The 23,548-nt window shown below is 39.3% G+C and overlaps 1 protein-coding gene and 1 long non-coding RNA gene across 5 annotated transcripts in view; one reads left to right on the top strand and one right to left on the bottom strand.

The window, feature by feature from the left end:
- The window catches only part of LOC143651955 (uncharacterized), a 57,262-nt gene extending 54,135 nt beyond the window's left edge, over positions 1-3,127 (top strand). Inside the window, exon 6 of the long non-coding RNA XR_013160342.1 lies at positions 3,009-3,127. This is a non-coding gene — a long non-coding RNA (uncharacterized LOC143651955). The remainder of the gene's footprint in view (positions 1-3,008) is intronic.
- The window catches only part of RGS6 (regulator of G protein signaling 6), a 658,535-nt gene extending 648,749 nt beyond the window's left edge, over positions 1-9,786 (bottom strand). Inside the window, exon 1 of one of the 4 annotated variants that reach the window (XM_077122927.1) lies at positions 9,425-9,786. The gene's annotated coding sequence lies outside the window, so the exon portion shown is untranslated. Of the gene's footprint in view, positions 1-9,051; positions 9,288-9,424 lie in introns of those variants that run through there. The other 3 variants (XM_077122919.1, XM_077122920.1, XM_077122912.1) reach the window with 3 other exon arrangements.
- Between the last annotated feature and the right edge of the window lie 13,762 nt (positions 9,787-23,548).

The raw sequence follows: 23,548 nt of genomic DNA, 5'->3' as shown, positions 1-23,548 counted from the left end.
TCACTGAAGGAGAGATATGGGAGAGAAGAGGAAGGAGATTTAAAACATAGAAGTAAAGTAAAGCCTCACATCACCCAAAAACTTTATTTTGCATAGTGAAAGTTTTCCAACTCTTACAAAATATTTCATAACTCCCAAACAGGGCCTGAAATACTCCTCATTTGTTCATAGTGACTTCCTACTGCCCAGCAAATAAAATCTAAACTTCAGCAAGAAAATTTAGGCAGTGACTGTTTCTGGTTACCCAGCATATTTTTTCTCTTTCCAAAGTTACTTCTTCTGGTAACAAAGGATGATCCTGTGAGCTGCCTTGGCCAGAGAATCCATATCACTGGACCCAATGACTGGACCAAGGTAGACATGTGACTGGCCAGAACCAATTGAACCTGCCCTGAGGCTGAGATAAGGACACTGGACCCCTTCCTTGTGTGGTGATTGTGCTGAAAGGATATGAAAGGAGGGGTATTTCTCCAGTAGCACAGAAGAAGTCAAGGAGACAAAGTGTCCCGCAAGAGTGCTGACAATATTATTTAAGTCCCTGGATCCAGCCATGCCTGAATTCTCAGACACACAAGCCAGATAAATTCCCTTTTGCTTGAGTTGGTTTGAATTTTGCTTGAGTTCAGGTGGGTTTTTGTTGTCTACATCCAAAAGAGCCATCACTATCACCACCATCATCACCATCATCATCATATAATTACGTGGCATGCAAGTCCCTTCATAGACTGGCTTTAATTTGCATTTCTGGTCCTGTCTATCGTTACCCATCTTATATAACCAATAATGTGCTCAATCTAACCCACAGGTAATTTCCCCAAAAGAATTCCCAAAAAGTAAAGTTCAACTTAAACTAGTCTAATTTCATATACACTTTTGATAACCAACTAGTAATGTGCTGTTAAAGATAATCAGAAAAGATAAGAAATTGGGGGTTAGAAACAGATTTTTTTAAAGGATGAAAAAAGGAAAGGTTGTAAGGCAGATGGCAGGCAGAAGTGGTTATTACAGTGAAGATTTGGAAAGCTAAAGGAAGCATAGAATGAAAGCCTGGAGTTGACAACACGTGCTGAAGCAAAGCATGAAGCTAAACACCCTATGCTCAGGGTGAGATATCTGAGAACCTCCTACTCAGATATGCCAAGTAAATTAAGTTTAACCCAATATTTATCCACTTTATCCTTCCTTGAGACACAGGGAGACTCAGGAATCCATGGTCAATTCTTTCCATCTGAAAGTCTAAAGGTATCGAACACTTAGACAGAAAGCTTGACACAGTAGGGACAGAACACCCATCTGCATGGAGATTGTGCATTAACTGCCACAAAATAAAATCATTTACAAGCATTTCACTGCAGGGGAGCAATATCCTGGATTCATGGTGGCACACTCTCCATTACCAACATAAAGTGAGTAAAATGCATTCATAGCCTACTTATTTTCTAATGTATTTCCAGTAAACACAACAAATTATTAAACATTTTTGCTTACAATGTAGTTTCTCAAAACCTGCTTTTTCCTCAAGTTCATCAGTGTGGACTTCTCTTCTCAAAAAAGTTTGTAAGGAACTGATCCTTGATAGAAGAGTATTAAGAATTCTTTGCACACTGCTTGCACTTTGTCACCTCTGCCCCTCTACTTCTTAAGCTCACCCTTGCCACCTCTGCCCTCATGTCTAAAGGCCCAAAATCCACTGGTCTTCCAAGGTTCAATTCATCAACTCAACCTCATAAATGAAGTCTCTCAGAGGGAAATAATGTATCCACCCTTCCAATTATACCAGCCTTTCCTACCATGTCTGCTTTTCCATCTTCCTCCTGCCTACCCCTCACACAGAATTTTAAGCATCTCTTAACACAGAAGCCACATCTGGTTACTTCATCTCACCCACAGTGCCTGGAAAAGGGTCTTTGGTAGGGAGATTTATGCTAGATGTGAACAAGCCAAAGAGCAGGGAAGAGCAGTGCAGACCTTACACCAACATATGAGCTAGGGGCTGGGGTAGAACACATCCATGCCCTACCACCAGCCCCCGAAACCAAAAATTTCCAGGAACACTCTTTCAGTAATGCCCTTTAAGCCATCACAATTTCTCGATCCTGTTCTGCAAGACTGCAGGTCAACAGAGCTAAACTACTTTGTCTAATGTCACAAAGCCCAGGGTCCAGGCAGAAACCAGTAGCCAAGACCCTAAATTACTTGCTATTCTAAAAGTTAAAGTGCCTTCTCCTAAATTTTTTTTCAATATAACTAAAAGAAAATCAATAAATTTTTCTTTGTGAATGCATCCTTTCAATTTTGACCAGCTGCTGAATCAGTCTTTATATTAGGATGTATGGTCAGCAAAATAATGTAATGGCATCTTCCTGCTTGGTTTAGAAACTGAACACGGTAGTACTGACACTGCACTTTAAAGAAAAAAATACACTGGACATTTTTTTTAAGTTGTTGTCTTTCTTCTAGAGAAGGTCACAAACATATAAAACATAGTCAATCCAAACAAGTGTGTAATTTGGACTGGGCAAGACAGATGATAATATTTTTATAATTGGACTTTGTTGCTACTGACCAAAAATTGGATTAGAAGTATGGCAATAACTGGCCCCTTGGAGCAGCCCAGAGACTTCTCACTTCAACACAACCCTTCCCTGTCTCTAAATTTGCCCCAACCCTGAGGTCCACACCAATGCAACTCATCATTGCATGGGTGGTTATTTCGCTTTTGGAAAATAGGAAAGTTACTCAGTACCCACATCTCTATTAAAAATAGGTGAGGATCCCATGTTTCAAGAAAAATGGGCATAAATGTATTTCTTTCTGGGAGTAAAAACTTTCTGAAAGGTTAACACACATACATAGCATGTTTTGATGAAAAAATAATGCGACGGAAGTTATAATTGTAAAAGACATCCCACTTACTTCATTTATTTACTTTCTCTAATTGGCCCTGTAGATGTTTGAGTGTGCCACCTAGCTTCTCAGGCCTTTTCTTTCCTTCATTCCACAAATAGTTCTCAAGCAATTACTACGAACCAGACTCTGCGACAGATGCTGAGACTACAACAGGGAATAAAACAGAGTCCCTGCTCTCATGGAAGGAAGGAGTGTACAGACAGATACATATAGTGCAATGTCACGGTGATAAGTGTATGAAGAAACAGGGCAGGGAAGGGAATAAAGAGCCATGGGTAAAGGCAAGGGTTACTATCTCAGATATGGTGGTCTGGGACAGCCTCTGAGGATGCAGGTTTTATATTAGCGCTTCCTCTGAAAGCAAACATGTTTAATAGCCAATTATTATTAAGACCCCTCCTCTGAAAAATCTCTCCTTTATTCCTCTGAAACCTGTGAAATTTCAACCTGTTTCCAAAGGCCCATCTCTTCTAGACCTAATTATACAATATATTCTCCTTTCTCTGAGCTGAACTGTAATTCATTACTGGCTTCGTCATTTACATTGTCACCTTTGTCACCTAATCTGACTTATAAAATCTCAGGCATTCTTTTTCTAAACTGTCACTTCACATCTTTATTGTCAATTTTCTATTTATTTCTATTACCTCTTCAAGGCCACCGAAATTATCACAAGGACACAATTTCTGTTTATCCCCCACAGCACCTTGTGATTTAACAGAGAGGGACCCAGGACTTTGGGATCAGATAAAATTTGAGCTTAAATCTTGATTATTCCACTCAATAACTATCTCACTGATAAAAATACTGAACTTCTTCTCTCAGCTTCTGTTTTCTCATCTTCAAAACAGAGGTAATACCACCTAACTCCTGTGAAAGTATATTGATCTACATAAAGCTTCACAAACGCTGACTGTTATTCTGCAATATCAGCCTACCTCTACACCAGAGATCCACAAAGATCCACAAGGCATTTACTATGTGTGAGGCTGTGTGTGTAAAGTTATGGTCAAAACACAAAAACAAAAAAAAACAAAAAAAAAACCACAGCCTGGTGGGGAAGACAAGCATTAATGTATAATTACAAACAAGTAATGACCTCTTTAAATCCTGGGTTCCGCCAGTTAAAATCAAGCAAGCAATGAGAGTGAGGGTTATAACCATTTGTACCTGCCATCTACACCAGTACTGTCCATGCATCTGTGCCTGTACCAGGCTATACATCATGCCCCGTCAGTCTATCTTTCCTCCCACTTACCCTACACCCATAGCTTTCCTTCTGCAAGTCCTTTACCAAGCTCCTACCATGAGCCTAGCACTATGAGAGACACTAAGGATACGAAATAAAATAAAACATGGCCTTACTCTGGGTGTAGTTCATAATTTTTCATAAGGAATACCGATGAAAGAGCCATGTCCTGTTTTTTCATTTCCCCTTCACTGGTGATTAATGGCCTTTAGACTCAAGGAACAGAGACAACTTTGGTTGCCACAAAGCAGATCCTTCCTATGTTACTCTCTCCTACTTTGATGTCTGGGACATTTGCTTTCAATAAGTCTTCTCACATCCTAATGTTATAACTATGGACCCAGCTTTTCAAAGGGACTTGGAAATTTCTCAAATGCTAGTCTGATAGAACGTCCTCAGGAACAGAGAAGAAGGAACCATTACCCTGAAGTACTTATTTCTCCACAAACTCATTATTAATATTGTTAGAAAATAGATACTGCAGAGCAATAGCTCCATCTTCTCAGGTCACTGCATCTCCTCTGTCTAGAACTAAATACATATTTCTATTTCTCGTTATAGTCAAGCAGCTTCAAGTGTTATTCCCACTTTACAGACGAGGAAATTCAGGTTCAAAAATACAGTTAATAGGGTTTTAAAATCTTGATGTACTACTTTAAGAGTCACAAAAAACAATTCTCTAGGCTACAGCCTAGCCAGGTCTTAGGAGTGGGGTACAATGCCCTAGCTACTTCCATGGGGCATCACCACTAGTTCACACGCACACAGGAGATGCTCCTTTCAGAAGGCCTAGTGTAATCTGGGCTTTCACTTGGGTAAAAAAAATAGCCTCTTGGGCAGGGCGGACACTAGTGAATAAGGAAATTGTACCATGCAAAAAAATTGAGAGTGGCTTTTTCCTTTGATGGTTTTTCCAAATCGTTCAGAAAAGTTAAGACAATTTATATGTTCTCCAGCTCCAGGGTAACTCATTTTAATAATCTCAGTTAAATAAGCATTTACTTTGTTCTAATTCAAATATTTACACATTTTTTAATAAGTTTCCATGCATTAAAAATGGGGCTTCTCTGCATCCTATGTTTCTAACGCTCAAGTAGAGAAAAAGGATTAATTGCCTATTCATAAAGTAGCCACAAGAGAATGACCACAAGTTCCAACAGGTGCATATCAGCCAGCTGGAATCTTCTGGCTGTCAAATGAACTCACTTGATGTTGATAGAGGGCAGTGATGAAGAATAAACACCCTTTGGTGTCAAGCAGGCCTGGATCTGACTTCTGGTAATGCTGCTTACCAGCTTTGTGAATTTACACAAGTTAATTTCTCTCCTAAATCTCAGTTTCCTCAGTCATAAGTTAGGAACTGGCCTCATAGAATGGTTGTACGACTCTAATGAGATAATACATTTTCTGGTGCATGGTAGATAATAAATGCTAGCTTCACTTATTGTTGGATAAAGAAGTCTTTCTGCTAAAGGGAAAAGAAGACCAGGTGATAGACACCAGAAGAGAAGAATCAGAATTCTGATTTTAACAAGGCATTATTCCTACAAAAGCATTTAATCAGAGAAGGAAAGGTGGTGATCTTCCAGCTATAGATGAGAAGGTAAAAACCAAGTGGCCTGAGGTATGAATGACATTTACAGTCTTATTTATCTGCTTTTTTTTTTTTTTTTTGGTCTAGGTTATTACTTGCTTTGCCTGCTGCTTTCATAATGGTAGTATTTAATAGTGAACTCGCCCTATGTGGTAGAGTTCTTATTGGAATATATGTATGTGATAGAATTGAATAACTTCCTACCAATCTCAGAGGAGCAATGCTAAAGCATTTGATGAGCTTCCTGGTTTATAAAATTTCAGGTAGGTACCAAGAGTTGTTATTTAATGTAACTCACCAGGTTTAATGTTCATTTCAATGGTCTAATTTTATGTATTTTTGCTTTCCTTTGAATTACGATTTCATGACTGACTGTTCCTTTAATACAAACTTAAATTTTCCAAATTCTGGTTGAGTTATCTCTTTTATCTTGACTACTTCAGAAAGTCTATCCCCTTTGGAGAAAACTGATACTGATTCAGCCCCTACTAGGCACTTACTGGCAGGTGTGTTGTTGGGCACTGGGTAGATGGGAACAAAGAAAAGTGAAAGGTTTCTGCCCCCCAGGGAGTTTACAATCTAATTCTCAATGTAATTCCCAGCCGGTAGCTTCAGCATCACTGGGAACCTGCAAGAAATGCAAATTCTCAGCCCCACCCCCACCTCCAGATGAACCAAATCAGAGACTTCTGAGGTGGGGCTCAGTCATCCGGATTTGAACCAGCCCTCGACAAAGACCACCCTCCTCAAATGTTAACACAGAAAATATGCTGTTTGCATATTGAGCTAAACCTAAAGGTCTCGTTCAGCCTTCAAGGAAACAGAGGCCCAGAGACGCTTCAACTTATCCCAGGTTGTATGATGATTTGGTGGAAAAACTGACCCCAGAACGCAGGCATCTGGCCCATTGGACCAATGCTCTTTCCACTTCTTTTCTGATGCTTTCATCCTTAAATCTGGTGGGAGGCCCCAAATATTACTGGTCCATAGTGCAAACCTTAGTTTTAAAAGAATTCAGAGGAACAGAAAATCTACCGTCCCTGGAAATGTCATCCCACTAGCAAAAATTAAAATCTGACCTATCGAAACCTTCCAGTAAACTAGCAGTAGTTTCCAAAATTTTTAACATATATATAAGTTCTATTTACATGATTTGAAAATTTGAGGTGGGTGGGAAGATAGAAATACAATGAACAATGTGGTTAGCATAAAGCCTGAAGGAATAGGCAGTATGCAGAAATGTTAACAGTGGTTCACCCTGGGTGGAGGCATTTCAAATGATCTTTCTTTTTTCCTTCGCATTTTCCTGAATTTTTCCCAATGGCTAGATATTACTTTTATAATCAGGTTAAAAAAAGAATTGTTATTTGAAATGTTACATCCATCTTACTTTACATGAACGTTTACTTCGTAATTCCATTTCTTTCCATACAGCAGTTGTGTATACAGTAATTATTTATATCGTGCCATATGTTACCATAAAGATGAAATTCGGTGAATACATTCATTCCAGCTGGCACAGAAAATGAAAAGGTTAAATGCTTTCCTAGGTTCAAAGCACTACGAATTAAGAAAAGCTAACAGTGGAGCTAAAGGAAAACTAATCCTTGTATTGACATCTCTGAGAACATCTTTTTTCTTTCCGCTGCCATTGAGAAATGTTTATGTGGCACACATTTCTTTACTCATATCTCCCTGACGTTTAACCCCTGGCACAATTCATAATGTATAGCAATTCCTAGTAAAGTCTTACAAATTCAGGGAATAAATGCATTGGGAAAGATGAGACAGATGAGATTCAGAATGACATTACTTATACGTAAGATTTTGTCACTATGGAAAATAAGACATCCAAAAGTAATGGAAAATTTCATTGTCCTAAATATCCTAAATTTTTTCTTCTTCTCAAGAACTGTTTGCTCATTTAAAGAAATGTCTATGTTGGATATCTTATTCTACAAATAAAAAATAAAAAGGACTGTCATTTAAAGAAACATTTCTGCTGTAAAAGCATTGTAAAATTTCTCACTTAATATGACAATTTGTTGCTTCAGAGTAAAACTAGCATTATTTTACTGCAACTTTCAGCAATACAAACTCAGTGAACGTAATTGAAGTTTCTTAAAGGAGCCAGGGAAGTAAAGTTAAGAACCAATGTAATGAATATGGGAAAGAAAACATCAGTGACTGCCCGTTTCATCAAAACACCTCTCAGTAGCTGATGTTGCTAGAATTTAGACACTTTCAGGAAAGGGCAAATAATTGAGAATAGAATATATATATATATGCATATAGATGGTATATGTTTATAGTACACGAGATCATAATATTTACACAACTATTTAGGTTGATAACAGTATCAGAGAACTCAACAGAAGGTATTTATCATCTTGACTTTAGCTGCTCAACATACTAGGTTTCTCCTGCAGAGGCATCGCTCTAAAGACTCAAATTTTTCTCAGTCCTCTCCTAACTCATTCACAGGGTAGTTCATCATACGCACTGCAAAATTATTAATAATAAGAAAGGATAATATGAGTCACAGAAAATTTCCCTCCAAACCTCCAGTCCCCATTCCATATTATTACCCACCTGACTATGGAAATTGTTCTGCAACAACCGTGTTGCCTGTCAGTGCACTAAACTAAACCTGGCAGTTTCCCTTCAATCTAACACCTTTTTGACAGACCACATGCAAAAACTTGTAGTTCCGTTTCTAACTCCATTCTGAAACAAACCCAGTTCTTATTCTTCCATCTCTCACCCGCTCTGGAGAGAACAGGGTCCCATGTTAAGTTTTATCTAATCCTGCTCGTTTTTGCAGTTTTACTTTGAAACTGCCTAAAGGAGTTGGTTAGAAAACTACCTGCAGCTCCTGCTCCTGGGCATTGCTAAATACTGAGAGAACAATTCCAAGTAAGAAACAAAACCCAAAATATCTTCAGTTGATAGCACAGAAATGACACTCATCTCAAAAAGGGAGAAAGAAAACTTTCCTACTCCATGAAATTAGTAAAATGAAATACAGCAGCTTGCATTCTGAACAAAATTAAATTTTCTGGGTCACTTTCCCTGTCTCACTGAGCCACTTTTTACGCAGCCTAACAGTGACTGTAAACACGGACCGTTTTTAAGTTGTCATCCTCTCAATGCGAACAGCTAAGATTTCCTTTCCTTCTGCAGTTCCCATATAGCCCCTGCCCTTACACACCTCACCACGGAACCTCGATTTCTTCCAAAACGCAAATGGGCAAGAAAAAGTTAATGAATGTCTGCTTTTGAGTCAAAGCGGTCCTACCTGCGATCACAAAACCTGAAGACTGGAAATTCCTGACGGCAAGTCCCCACTGGCCGCACGTCCCAGTCGGTGAGCGCTTCACACACGTAAACCCAGGAGCGTGATTTCCACGCAGAACTGCACCCATCCCACACAAGTCCGCATGCCGGCTTGCCTAACCCTTATGTAAGCTTGTGCCTCTACAGTCCCAAACTGCAGACAGACAGACACGCAGGCACCTGTCACGCATCTGAAATGGACATAAACCCACACCCAAGAGATGAAATCAGCACATATATAGGGGAGGAGGGAGGTGGAGGGGTGAGGGAAGGCCGTTTTAAACCACCTTTCCCCCCATTTGTTTCTTGCCCGTTTTTGTCACAACTGCAATTACCTTAGCAACCAAAGAATTGCCTTGACTCCCCGCCCCTCAGGCTTAATTTCTCCTAAAGCCAAGCTTGCGCCAGGTTCATCTTAGAGATAGGAAAGCCCGGGGAACCAGGGGCCGGCAGCCTCTTCCGGGCGGAGGCGAAGGCTGGGTCGGTTTCGGCGCTGCTGTCCAATGTCTCGCCTTTTCTTTTTGGAGTTTCGGTGGTAGCGAGCGCAGGGGCTCAGCAAGCGGAGAGCGAAGCTCGGAGCGAGTGAGGAAGCGCGACGCGTCGCATGGTGCCAGGGCGCGGGGCGCTCGGCGTGTCTCCAGGGCGCTCCGGGCCGGCCCGGCTCTCGACGCCGGTCCCTAGTCCGCCTCTCTCCACCCGGAGCTGCGCGGAGGTCAGTCCGCCCCCTCGGCGAGGCGCTTGCCCGCCTGCCCGCTCCCACTGTGTGGAAACCAGGCGCCGCGGGCGGAGCTCTCGCCACCAAGCAGAGCCCAGCGCGAGAAGCTGCCCCAACTCACAGAGCCGCTCAGTTTGGCGGCCTGCGAACTGCAGCAGCGGCGCCCGCTGTCGGGGGCCGGGCGGAGCTGCAGCCCCGCGCCCCACGCACCTGAGCACCCGCACCTGGGACCCGAACTTCGCGGGGCGCAGGCGGAGACCCGGCTGCCCAGGCGGGACCAAGGCACCTGAGCGCGTCCCAAGGGCGCCGCCGTCCGGCTCACCTGTTCCCAGCGCAGCCGAAGGTGCAGACCGTGATTTGTCCGAGGAAGGGAAAACCTTGAAATTCGTGTCACTTAAAGTGCCGGCAAGCAAACGGGGAGACTGACTCAACCAAACCAATTGATCCCGTCGATTCCGAGGGTTGGCAGCATCAGAAACTCTACTGGCATCCAGGCTGTCTTAGGGGTGCCTGGTCCACAGTGCTTTGCCCTCTCTGACCTGTAGCTAGCACCCTCTAAATTAAAATGGGCCACCGCGATCGTCAGCGACATTGTCACTTTTTATTTGTATTCGTTCGTCATTTTTATTTAGTCAACATTTACACCCCATGCTGTATTTGGAGTGTTTTATGCTTAGTCTTTTCTGGGACACTACAAAATAACTTTCAAGAAAATTTAACTATTTAAACACTCTTGGGAGAGGAAGAAAAAAGAAAGTAGAAGACGAAAAATGAGAAAGGGTAACTTAACTGCTGAGTGTAATGCTGGAGCTTTGAAATTTGATGTTTAGTTTTTCTATGTTAAGAAAAAATTAAACAAGTTTAATCCAAATCTTTTTGGTATCTTTGGACTTGACTCTTTCCTTCACTGACCATCCACTTTCTTGAACTTCTTCCTAATCAATTAGTATACATTTTTCACCATATTATTTTGATTTTGTTTTTATTTTGAGAGGATTGTGGGGGAAAAGTGGAGTAGGAAGCTCCAGGGTTTAAGTCTCTCCATCAGAACAACTATAAACAGGCAGGAACTGTCTGAAACAACACATCTCCAAACTCCAGCATCTAGTAGAACAATGTACAGCATCCAGGGAAGAGTGGGAGGAAGAGGTGATAAAGTAGAGAAAAGGCTAGTAAATTGTTCTGTCTGCCTGGCATGGCACCCATCTCACACTCTCACAGCAGGCAGCAGTGGGTAAGGCTCCTGGACAGCTTGTTGGGACAGAAAGGGAAACATACATTCACTTATCCAAGATCTGGGGTGGGCACAGCTGATCACTGATCATGGCTCTAGAGGAAAGCCATTGTTCCAACCTGTCCCAGTCAAAGGCCATGAAGGGGGTGGAAGACACTAAGCTTTGAGGCAGAGAAGGCATGCAGGCATAGAAGACGCTCCTGGCACCCTTTGTGATCCCCGCCCTGGGGTAGTTTGGAACTGGTCTGCGCCTGTGTATGGATCGCTTGCCTTGTTCTGGCTGGGAAAGACTAACCTGGGAAACTCTTCTCCACCATTCCCCTCTCCCAGCATTTGCCCTCCAGATGAAAGCAGCTGGACACAACAATGAAAGCAGTATAAAAACTATTCAGGCAGACGGCCTGGGGAAAGGATTAGCTGCATTAAACACCCAGAAGAGGGGAAACGTTTGTTTCCTGGAAATAGAGGGAACATCCAAACTATTGGAAACAGGGAAACTGCAAAGTAACTAATAAGTTCAAGTCCAGGACAAGACACAGGCCCAGAAAAAAAAGGGAGAACCCTGCACTTTGCATTTGCCTTGGGTAGATGTTCCTGATAGGACAGCTGACATTTAAGAAAATATCTATCATATCACCAGGTTATTATAAAATAAAAAAGCAGACATCTCAGGGAATAAATCCCAGAGTTAACACATTAAAATGTACAGTGTGAAAAAAGAGTACAAGACAAAGAAACAGGCAGTAATGGCCCATCCAAAGGAAGATGAAAAAAATTCAGAAAACAACAGCAAAGAAGACCAGACTACAGGCACACAGAACAAATAATTTTTTTTTTGAATGATCTTTAAAGTGCTGCAGGAGATGAAGGAAAATGCATAGAAAGAATTAAAGGATATTGTGAAAACAATGAATGAGCAATATGAAAATATTAGAAAAAGATAGAAATTTTTAAAATGAACCAAACAGAACTACAGGAGTTGAAGACCACAATAACTGAATTGAAAGATGCACAGAAGGGTTTTGACAGCAGATCAGAGCTGGCAGAAGAAGAATCATTGAATTCAAAGACAAGACAATTGAAATGAGTCAGGCTGAGGAACAGAAAGAAAAAAGAAATATAAAAAGCAAAGACTGCTTAAGAGATCTCTGGAACACCATCAAGCATACCAATATACACATTATGGGATTCCCAGGAGGAAAAAAAGAGAGGGGGCCAAAAGGAATATTCAAAGAAATAATGACAGAAAACTTCCCAAACTTAGCAAAAGACATAAATATGCACATCCAAGAAGCCCAGAGTACACCAATCAGAATTAACATGAAGAAAAATACACCCCATCATATACTGATTACACTATCAAATTCAAAAGACAAGGAGAGAGTTCTGAAAGCTACAAGAGAAAAAGCAACATGTTATGTGCAAGGCAGTCTCAATTAGATTGAATGCTGCCTTCTCATCAGAAACTATGGAGGTAAGAAGACAGGGGGTTGAAATACATAAAGTGCTGAAGGAAAACAACTGCCAGACAAGAATTTTATATCCAGCAAGAATCACTTTCAAAAATAAGGAAGAGAGAGCAGTGTGACACTGGCTCAGTGGCAGAATTCGTGCCTGCCATGCCAGAGACCTGGGTTCAATTCCTGCCATGCCAGAGACCTGGGTTCAATTCCTGCCATGCCAGAGACCTGGGTGTGTGCCCGTGCAAAAAAATAAAAGATAAAGGCAATATTAAGACATTCTTAGGTAAACAAAAGCTGAGGAAGTTCATCACTACTAGACCTGACCTATAAGCAATGCTAAAGGTAATTCTTCGGACTGAAAGGAAAAGACAATAGACAGTGGTTCAAATGGCAGAAAGAAATAAAGGCCTAAGGTAAACGTTACCATTTGGGCAATTGTAAGTGCCAGCACTATTGTATTGTATTACTTGGTATGTAACTCTGCTTCTTATTTCCTACGGTCTAAAATGCAAATGCATAAGAAGTAATGATAAATCTATGGTTACGGGCATGCAATATACAAAAATATAAATGAGAACAAGTACCAAAAAATGGGGTTAGAGGAGTATAGGAAGACCATACATGTATGGTACTGAAATCAAGTTGGTATCAAAGTAAATATGATTGTTATATATTTAAGATGTTAAATTTTAAACCTGTGGTAATCTCAAGGAAAATAAATGAAAAATATATCCAAATAGAAATGACAAGACTCTCAGCATGGTACAACACACGAAATCAAATAAATATAAAAGAAGACATTAATGGAAGACTGAGAGACAAAAAAGGAATAAGACTCATAAAATGACAGAAGAAAGACCTGTGATATCAGGAGTCACTTTAAATGTAAACAGATTAAACTCTCCAGTGAAAAGGTGAAAATTGGTGAAATTGATATAAAAACGCATAACTAACTATATGCTGTCTGCAAGGGACTCATCTTAAATTCAAAGACACAAGTAGGTTGAAAGCAAAAGGATGGAAAAAATATACCATGCAAGTAGTAATCAAAAGAGAGCTGGGGTAGCTATATTACAACCAAAGCACAAGCCAAAAAAGAAAAAAAAAATGATAAATGGGATCTTCATCAAAATTAAAAACTTTTGCACCTCAAAGAACTTTTATGAAAGTAGAATGAAAGTCTACACAGTGGGAGAAAATATTTGGAAAACACATGTGTGATAAAGGTTCAACATCCAAAACATATAAAGAAATCCTTCACCTTAATAAAAAGACAACCCAATCTAAAAATGGGCAAAAGTCTTGAACAGACAAATCTCCAAAGAAGATATACAAATGACCACAAATCACATGAAAAGATGTTCAATATCATTAGAATTAAGGGAAATGCGAATTGAAACCACAAGATACCATCTCACACCTACTAGAATGGCTACTATTTAAAAACCAAAAAATTACATGTATTAGAGAGGATGTGGGGAAATATGAACACTCATTCATTGCTGGTGGGAAGGTAAAATGGTGCAGCCTCTGTGGAAGACAGTGTATTAGCTGGGGTTCTCTAGAGAAAAAGAATAAGCAGGAGATATCCACAGATATAAAATTTATAAAAGTATCTCACATAACCATGGGAATGTAGAATCCAAGGTCTGTAGGGCAGGCCACAAGCTGGCAACTCCAATGAAGGTCCTCAATGAACTCTCAGGAGAGGCTGGCTAGGCAACCATGGGAATGAAAGAGTCCAAAATCCGTAGGGCAGGCTGTGAAGCTGGCTTCTCCAATGAAGAGTCTGGACAAACTCCACAGGAGAGGCTCACTGGCTGAAGCAGGAAGAGAGACTATCTCTTCTGAATTACAAATGGAATCAGCTATGAATCCAGCCAACATAAACATAATCATGATTTAAGTTCATGAAATGTCCTCACAGCAACAGACAGGCTAGTGCTTTCCTGACCAGATGACCAAGCACCACCACCTGGCCAAGCTGACCCAGGAATCTGACCATAATAGACAGTTTGGCTGTTCCTTGAAAAATTAAATATAGAATTAACATATGACCCAGCAATCCCACTTCTAGGTATATGCCCAAAAGAATTTAAAGCAAGGACTCAAACAAATATTTCCACATGGTTGTTCATAGTGGCATTATTTGCAATTGCCAAAAGACGGAAGCAAACCAAGTGGTCTATTAACCAATATGCTATATATACAATGGAATATTGTTTATCCATAAAAAAAGGAATGAAGTAGTGATTTAAGCAACAACATGGATGAATCTTGTAGACACTATATTAAGTGAAATAATTATAATAAGCAAATTCATAAAGTCAAATCAGAATACAGATTAACAGTGGCTGGGATAGGGATAGGGAAAATAGAGAATTAAGGCTTAAAATGTAGAGTTCCTATTTGGAATGATGGAAATGTTGGAATGATGGAAATGTTTTGGAAATGGATGATGATGATGGAAGCACAACTTTGCAAATATAATTAGCAGTGCCAAAATAGATGTATGTGGTTAAAAGAGAAAATGTTAGGTTGTATAGATGGTAATAGAATAAGTTTTTTTTAAAAATCCATGGAGCTGCACTACACAAACAGAAAACTCTAAGTTAAACCACAGACTATAGTTAATAGTACAATTACAAAACTTTGCTTTCATCAATTATAATAAAGGTACCACACCAATGCAAGTTCCTAACAATAAGATAGTATAGGGAGTCCTATATTTTATGTATGATTGTTCTATAAACTTACAACTTCTCTAATCATTTTTTTATTAAAAAAGAAGCTACAGGTGGAAATATGACAAGATTATTGGTATGTGTAACCATGGGATTTGTGTGCAAATACCAAAGTTAAATATTTATTTCTGACTTGAATTATATCACCAGAAAAATAAATGAAACTTGAAATAAAATACCTAAAGTCTTTAAGGAAGAATTATGTGACTTTTTCAATCCATGTGGATCCAGAGGTTGAAATTTAAGGTCTCCCTCCCAACATGCATCTCTTGTCCCATCATTCTACATTGTTTGATTCATTCATTGATTCATTCATTCATCCACTAGAAAATAATTAGCACCTGTGGTATTAGATCCTCTGCTAAGCACTATAAATGGACAAAGGACGTAGTCCCTGACTTCAAGTCTCCCGGTCTAATGGTGACAATACAGTACACAAGCAGACAAGTGTATTACAGTGGGCTAAATCCATGAGAGGTAATCTCAGGGTACCAGCACAACCTGAAAGAAATCTAGAGCCACCACACCTAGCCTAGTAAGTAGAATAGAATTTCAATAGATTTTCATTTTTATTGAAATATAATATTATTTCAATATCTATTAAAGTTGAAGTATAGGGTCTTTCCCAGATTCGGCATCTGGCCTAAGCATGGCTGTGGAGCTTGCTACAGTTGTTTGTAATACTTAGAAAACAGTTTGCTTATTGAGAAAGAGGAGGTGATTTGGGGCACATACTTTTGGGGAGCTCTGCATTTCCGAGACCAATAGCTCCCTGAGGGTCAGGCAGAGCATGAGGGATAACTAAGTGGCAGAATGAGTAAAGATTCATCTGAAAAAAAGGTTCTACTCTGTACTTCCCTTTAAAAATACACCCATACACATATATGAAAATAGATAGTTATATACATATTTTAATTTATATAATATATTATTTCTTATAGATGCATAGAAAATATCCAATTTCATATGTGTGCACATGTGATGATGACGATAAAAATGACTAACTTAATAAATACATGCATGCTTCCTGCTAACATGAATGAAGATATTGGTTTATATACTGGGGTACTGAGCAAACAAGCAAATATCTTAAGATATTAGGAACTGAATTTCTCATTGTTGGAGAATGGAATTACACATATAAAAAGGAGAAAGTTAGAATAAGCTTAGTGATATGGCTTGAAATTGGAGGTACTCATGTTAACTCATGGTCTTTAATTTAGATACATCAACAGATAGATAAACAAAGATGTTTATGCATGTATGAGTATGTATACATTCATATATTCCCAGCTTTGTCTACAGAGAGCCTATAAACAATAGCACTCCAGTAACAATGAGTACACCTAGCACTCAGACCTTGGTTTCTAAATACCATTCTCCACCAAGAGAAACCATGGCTCCTTGGTGGAGCAGTTGCACCTGGAACAAGTCATACAAGAAAGTCAGAAAGTGCTCTATGAAGTACGGAGTTATGTCAAAAGAATATAGAAGCCAGCTTAGAGAGTCCCACAGCCAAATACAGAACAATTTAAGCATCAAAATAAAAGATCAGATAAAAATTGTAAACTCTTTGAGTAAAATAAGAATCCATGAGTCCATGCTGATAAAGAGATAAGAGGGTAAAGGGAGAGTGCTACTTTATAGTAGAATGCAACTAGCAGATGATGAAGGAAAGATGGACAGCAACCATCATCATAATCATTGATTCAGGCCAGAATTATCAACGTATGTTAAAGTTTAATGAGAACAGGATATTTACTTAAGTAGTCTCAGTGTATGTCTCTAAATGCATTCATTCATTACTTAGTAATAAATAAGCACAACAAACTCATTATTAAATCTACAGCTGTAATCCTGGGAGGTACCATCTTAATCAACTGGTAAAAGTTCATGTAAGTAAAAGCCAATAACACTGGTATGTGACTATATCTCAATAAAATTGCATTTATGAAAACTAGCAAAAGAGCAGTGCAATGGTGACTCAGTGGCAAAATTCTTGCCTGCCATGCCAGACACCCAGGTTTGATTCTCGGAGCCTGCCCATGCAATAATAATAATAATAATTACAATTATAGTAACAAAAAAAAACAATAACAGGACAAATCAATCTTGTGTGTCTCCTAATATGATGCACTGAGGAAAATATAGCATCACTTCTTAGTCATAGATATAGAAGGCATGAAAAAATACCAGATAAACCCAAACTGAGGGAAATTCAAAGTAACTTGCCTGTACCATTGAAAAATATCAAGGCCATGAAAGTAAAGACTGTTTCAGAATGAAGGAGACTAAAGAGACATGACAACTAAATACAAAAGGTAATCTTGAGTTGGATCCGAGCTCTATAAATGACAATAATGGCATAATCAGTAAAATTTCAATGGACTCCATGAGTTAGATGAATTAAATTGAAGCAATAGTGTTTTCCTGTTGTTGAAATTGTACTACAATTATGTAGTACATGTGGTATGTTTTAAGGAAGCAGACACTGAAGTATTAAGAGGTAATAGGGCATCAAATCTGCAACTTATTCTCAGATGGTTCAGAAATATTAGCAATTGGATGAAGAGCATTGAACCATTTCTGCAATTTCTATGTAAATTTAAAATGATTTCAAAACAAAAGATTTTTTAAAAGATACATTAAGGTATAATGCTCTCCTTACCAAAAAAAAAAAAAAAATTTCTTTTCAAAAATGTTCATCATGGGGGTTTCCTTTAACTATCAACTCACTGTTAGCTGTTTTGAAAATAAGATTAGCTCTACAACTTTGTGAATATGTATGATAATGTGATTTGGCCCAACATTTCATTCATTCACTCAGAAATTAGTTATGAAGGGTATGTTGCATACAAGGATCTTTTCTGAAACTCATCCAAAGTATAAAATGAAATACATTTATAAATAAAATCCTGACTCTTTTGATCACCTCATTATCAAGTGAGGAGTGGCAGGGAAATGTGTAATAGAATTGACTGTGGGTAGTTCTCACACTGAGTGACAAATTGAAGAGAAAAAGGAAAATGAGTTGGCAATTTAGTTTTCAATAGCTACATTGGCAGGTGAAGGTGAGAAAATATTGCTAGTGTTAATCCATTTGGCCCATGTGTTCATGGCACCAGATCTGGGGAAGATAATGAGTTTGGTACCGTGTGGCCCATTTCCCAGGACTGTCCATTTGTGACACTTGATAGCTGATGCTGCTTTTTCTCAACCCCCCACATTTTCTTTTCCTCACTATTTAATGTTCACTTTTTCTTTTTCTGTGAGCTAAGGGCTGTTTTCTTTGCACTTTAGCAGTAAGAGGAGAAAAGATTCTGGGTCAGTTTTGCCACCTATTAAAACCTGAAAGAAAATAAATGTCCTGATTAGATACTTTAGAAAAAGGTTTTTCTCAAAGAGTAGCCCAAAGGCCACAGCATCAGTATGACCTGAAGTGCTTATTAAAACCTAGCAATAAAGATTCTTCAGTTCCATCTCAGATGTGCAGAATCAAAATTTCTAGTGATGGGACCCAGGAATCTGCTTTTTAAATGAGAATTTGCAGTCCATGGCTGTGGGGGTACTTCCTTTATATAATGCCCAGCTTTTCTGTTGCCACTAATGATATAATCTCCTACTCAGGAGTAGGCCAGCTGATTACAGCTTGAAGTGGATATTTTTCTCATTTCAGTACAACGACATTTCAGCACTTGATCGACAATTTTGAAAATCATGTGTCTATGAATCAATGTGTTTATACCACGGCCCTGGAAGGATAATGTTTTGAGACTTAGAAGAAATGTTATATCTGAGTGAATTGCCTATTTACAGAGTGTTGATTGTATGTGTACAATCAATACACATGGGAAAAATTTACATCAACAATAACAAATTTGAAAAAACCTACACCAGGTCCAAAATAATCATGGGATGCTGTCCACATAAATCATCTGGACCAGATGATTGTCTTCATCAGATAAATTCATTCCTTACAAGCTCCTCCTAGGCACATTGTCAAGGTTCTGCCCACCAGGATCTTGTAGTCAGAATTGTAACTGAATAGGCAGTGGCTTATGTGATGTGACTTGAAGGGCTAGACAGGTTCCCTTAACAAAAAATAGCTATTCCTCATTTCAACCCCTGTACCTCTTTTGCTAGAGGCTGGGATTCCTACAACTTATCATAATCAGTTACAAGCTTATTTGATTAGGACCACAGTAAATAGGCGGTTGTACCTTGGCAAGCAAGGCCCTTTATTGAGGCAAAATCTGTTAGTAATTTTACCCACAGTCTAAGTACTATAACATATAATACAAGAAGCCCAAAAGAATAAGGACACTGACATTGAACTCATAACAATCCCCCCTTCCTCCATTAAGCAAGATGTATTAGTCATGGTTCTCTAGGGAAACAGATCCAAGAGGAGATAACCTGTAAACATTTTAAGTTTTTATAAAGGTGTCTCATGCAACTGTGGGAATGCATGAATTCAAAATCTGTAGAGCCGGTTGGAAGCTCACAACTCCGATGAAGGTTTTTGATGAATTCTCCAGGAGAAGCTGGTTGGCTGAAGTAGAGATGGAAGTTTTTCCTTCTGACTGCTGAAGTCGCCACTTCTTCTTTTAGAGCCTTCAAGTGATTGGATCAAATGTCTCTCATTGTCGAAGACACTCTCCTTAGTTGATTGTGGATGTAACCTACCATAGATGCAATTAACTTATTGATGATTTAAGTCCATGAAATGTACTTGCAGTAACAGTTAAGCCACTGCTTGCTTGACCAGGCAACTGGACACCATCACCTGGCCAAGTCGATACAAGAACCTAACCATCATGCACAGTAAAACTTTCTCTTAAGGAGATCAATTTTAGTTAATTTAAGGCCTTTTATGGGTATTTAAGAACCTGATGTCAGCTCACAGAATATTCCCAGCCTCCTTGGGAGTCCTTTATAGCTAAGTGCTCATCAGTATTCTAAAGAACATAGAAATGAAGTTGGTGTCATTTGTCCAAAGCAAAGCCTGAGCAAATTACCCTGTTTTTCAGGATAACAGAACTGCATCCTGTGCACAAAATGAAGGGTCTGCAATGTCCTTTTATCCCTTCTCACACAATTACCCAACACCCAAGGGTTTAATCTGTACAACATTTTCTCTTTAATATATAGAATATTTTTCTGGGCCCCAGATAGTTTCTGCATTCCCCTTTGTAGCCAATCACCTTCCCCCATCCCCAGTCCCTGGCAACCACTGGTCTGTTCCTATCCCTATGGTTTTTGCCTTTTCTAGAACATCAAATAAATGGAATCATACCATATGCAGTCTTTTATGTCAGGCTTCTTTTCCTTGGCATAATGCTTTTGAAACTCATCCATGATATTACATGCATCAGCTGTTCATTCATTTTTATTGTTGGATAGTAATGTCTCATTGTATGGATATACCACAGTTTGTTTATCAGTACCAGTCATCTTTTGATAAGCATCACATCTCTGATACATTATTCCCTTAGGAGTCCATGACCTGTTTGAACTTTACTAATACACAGAATATATAAATTGACCCTATAATAGACAATATTTCTTGTCTACCAAATTTATTCCATACCCTACCTCCATCCCTGACCCCTTCCATTCTTGCCTCTTCTTTGCTGCCTTCTCCCTTCTTTTGGTGGCCATGACTCCATGAAAAGGACCACCTCTACTAGCAGAGACATTGATTAGATTAAGTTAATCATGGCAATTCCATATCTGTGGTCATGTTACAGAGTTATGACCAATGAAACTTGATGGAAAGTCTGGTGGGGGCTTCTCAAAAAGGGCTTTGTAGCTCTCTGTTCTTGTCAAGACATTTCCTGATAGGGGAGAGGGTGATCAGGAAAGTATTAATATAGGAACCCACAGCAGGTAAGATCCAGCAAGACTTATAATGGACTTTCTGAAATGGATTTCTGAGAGCTACAGAGTCTAGGTCCCACCTTGTTGACTTCCCATCACATTGACCTCTGTGGCAAACCAAAACAGCATGAAACATTCTACAAAATACCTGCCCAGTACGCTTCAAAACTGTCCAAGGTCATGATAAACAAAGAAAACAGAAACTGACACTGACTGGAGGAGACCAGGCAAAAATTATGACTAAATGCATCAGTACTCTGAATTGGAGCTGGAATAGAAAAAGGACATTAGCACAAAAAACAGTGAAATCCAAATAAAGTCTTAACTTTAGTTCATAGTATTGCACCTGTGTTTGTTTTTTAGCTTTGACAGATGTACTATGGTCACGTAAAATGTTCACACTAGGGAAAGCTGGGTAAAGGGTATTTGGGAACAATATCTTTTGGGAAGAAATTACAAGTACTATCTTTGTAACTTTTCCATAAATCTAAAATTATTCCAGTGAAAAAAATTATAATAGCATAGAATATCTTGAAAATTATAAGGCTTCCATGATTTATTCTTTAAAGAGTGAGAGCCATGGAACTTAATAGAATTTCTTGGGGCAGTGGTAGTGTTTACATATAGAAAAGCAGAGTCAAAAAACCTTGCAGGGGGGTGTGAGGGTAGTTCAGTGGTAGAATTCCAGCCTGCCATGCAGGAGACCTGGGTTCGATTCCTGGCCCATGCACTTCCTCAAAAACAAACAAGCAAACAAATGAAAAGCCAAACAAAATTTTTAAAATTTCAACAAATGCTGTTGAAATAAGGGGATACTTATATGGAAAAAGAATGAAATGTGACCCCTGCCATACAGCATAAAAGGAAAAAAAAACCTCGGAGAACCCCCCAGAGAAGCTTTGAACAACCAGCAAGAATTGCCAGAAACATCTTTCTCAAAGCTCTGGAAAACAGTTAAAAGACTGCAGTAACCCGGCAAGGGCCAAATCAATAGAAAGGCTACTTAGTAGCAGTAGCATTCATGGTTCCATGACTGGAGACTCCCTTACCTTTTACCACCTCCGCACAGAGCTGGCCCATATGGTCCCCAGTCCGGGGAGAGCAGAGTAAGCTTCATGCATATACTAGAAGCATGTATGCCTGGCCCAATCTGTTCAGTGGTGGCCTAGGGAAATTGCTGTCCCAAAACTAATTCTGCATGTGTAAGGTGGTTCATAGAGCTCTTTTACAGAATGCTGTGGGAGAGCAGTCAAGTTGTGCTATCTGGGGCAAGGGATTGATGGATATCGCATATAAGTGTAGTTGCCAGGAACATAAGGAAACTGTTCCCTTGGGAAGAGTGGGCATGTAAATGGGGGAATTCTTAGAGCTACATATCTATGCTCAAGGCACATGCACAGAAGGGATCATAGAGTCCCTATACTTTGGCCTGAAGTTATTCTCTAAACTTATTGTATGGATAAGCCCTGAATGAGAGAGTTAGTACAGGTTAATCTGCAAAGACTGAGAAAGTGGTTTTTTTTGTTGTTGTTCCTTTTTTATTTTTTGTTAGTTCTTGGTATTCAAGGAGAGCTCTATCATAACACTATCTGGGTCTAAATTTCAGTATTAATGCATTCAAATATTTCTGGGTTTCAACAAAAGTTTGCAAAATACACGAAAAAATAAGAAATGATGGCCCAGACAAAGGAGAAGATTAAAATATGAGAAGCCATCAATGAGAAGGACCAAAACTGGAGCATACCAGACAAAGATTTTAAAAACAGGTTCCAAATATGCTCAAAGAGTTAAAGGAAAACACAGACAGAGAACTAAAGGAAATCAGGAAATATTAGATAAATACAAAGAGAATATAATAGAAAGATGGAAATTATGAAAAGGAATCAAACATTGTTGAAAACTACAGTAAGAGAAATTTAAAATTCCCTAGAGGGGTTTGTTCTAGTTTGCGAGCTGGCATAATGGAATGGAACCAGAAGTGGAATGGCTTTTAAAAAGGGGAATTTAATAAGTTACGAGTTTACAGTCCTAAGGCCATGAAAACGTCCCAATTAGAGCAAATCTATAGAAATGTCCAATCTAAGGCATCCAAGTAAAGATACCGTGATTCAAGAAGGCCGATGAAGTTCAGGGTTTCTCTCTCATCTGGAAAGGCACATGGCGAACACAGCGGCATCTGCTAGCTTTCTCTCCAGGCCTCTTGTTTCATGAAGCTCCCTGGGAGGCATTTTCCTTTTTCATCTCCAAAGGCCACTGGCTGGTGGACTCACTGCTTCTCGTGGCTATGTCGTTCTGAAGCTTTCTCCAAAATGTTTGCTCTTTTAAAGGATACCGGTAAAGTAATCAAGACCCACCTGGAATGGGTAGAGGCACGTCTCTACCTAATCAAGTTTAAAACTGCACTCGATTGAGTCAGACTTCCG

This window comes from Tamandua tetradactyla, chromosome 12 (genome assembly GCF_023851605.1).
Source record: "Tamandua tetradactyla isolate mTamTet1 chromosome 12, mTamTet1.pri, whole genome shotgun sequence".
NCBI classification, from domain to species: Eukaryota; Metazoa; Chordata; class Mammalia; order Pilosa; family Myrmecophagidae; genus Tamandua; species Tamandua tetradactyla.
This window is presented reverse-complemented; position numbering and strand designations above follow the sequence as displayed.